The following is a 1,036-nucleotide window of genomic DNA, read 5'->3' as shown; positions in this document are numbered from 1 at the left end:
GGGCTGCCAATGCTATTTTTAGGCTATGTCGAATGTCTTGAATTCAGTTTTGTTATTTTAATGACATAGGTTGATCGTTGGAACCTAAATTCGTTACGATACATTGCTTGATGAAAATGTGAATCGACGATCCGACCGTTGGATCGTCACCAAACTTGGGTACATTATAATACGTAATATTGAAAGATCATTGGAATTTACGGATCAGGAATCCGACTTACGGATCTTCCTGAATTGGATTTGTAAGTTAGTAAAATAAATGTTCACGGCCACTTGTTTTAGGCAATTGGCGGAGATATGACCGTTGGATCGTAATGAAACTTTAATATGTTATTCTAGAAACATATTGTGGATCGTTGGGAGTTGCGGATTGGAAATCTGATATGCGGATCTTCCGGGTCAAGTTATACAGGGTTGTAAACCCTACCGTCGATCTTTGATCGACGGTTGACTTGTGGTCAATGGGTCTCAAACTATTTTAGAATGTCGTTGAGGTTGTGTTTTATGTGAATTACATATTCTACGGATAAGAGTTCTGAGATGTGATTTGATAATTGGTCACAGGGACCAATCATTCAGGACGCCTTGATGCGTGCGCTAGAGAATCATATCGTGGACTCCAGGTGAGTGCATCCTTTCCTTTTTATCGTACATATTATTGAGAGTTCTATCGACACCTTTAAATTGATTAGGCATATTACTTTCATATATAATTATTGTGAATGCTTGAAGTACTATGTGAACTACGAATGGCTTGATCCCTGTTTAGGGTACGTAGGCAGTCTAACGAGACGTTTGATGCAGCCATAAAATATTTGAGACAAAAGCCTTGCTTGGGAAATTGAGTAATGCGAAGGAAATTGGTAAAGACAAGTTTTAGTTTTGTGAATTAGTTAGTTAAATTAGAGTTAATTGGGTTGTCATGGATAATTATCCCTGAAAATAAGTAGTTTGGGAGTAGGGCGTTACTGATTGTACACTTCACACCATATTGTTTATAATTGAAAATGCTACGACATGGTTGAGTAGTAGATTG

This window comes from Pyrus communis, chromosome 15, assembly GCF_041283825.1.
Source record: "Pyrus communis isolate YQ-2024b chromosome 15, ASM4128382v1, whole genome shotgun sequence".
Classification (NCBI taxonomy): domain Eukaryota; kingdom Viridiplantae; phylum Streptophyta; class Magnoliopsida; order Rosales; family Rosaceae; genus Pyrus; species Pyrus communis.
Note: the sequence above shows the minus strand (reverse complement) of the source record.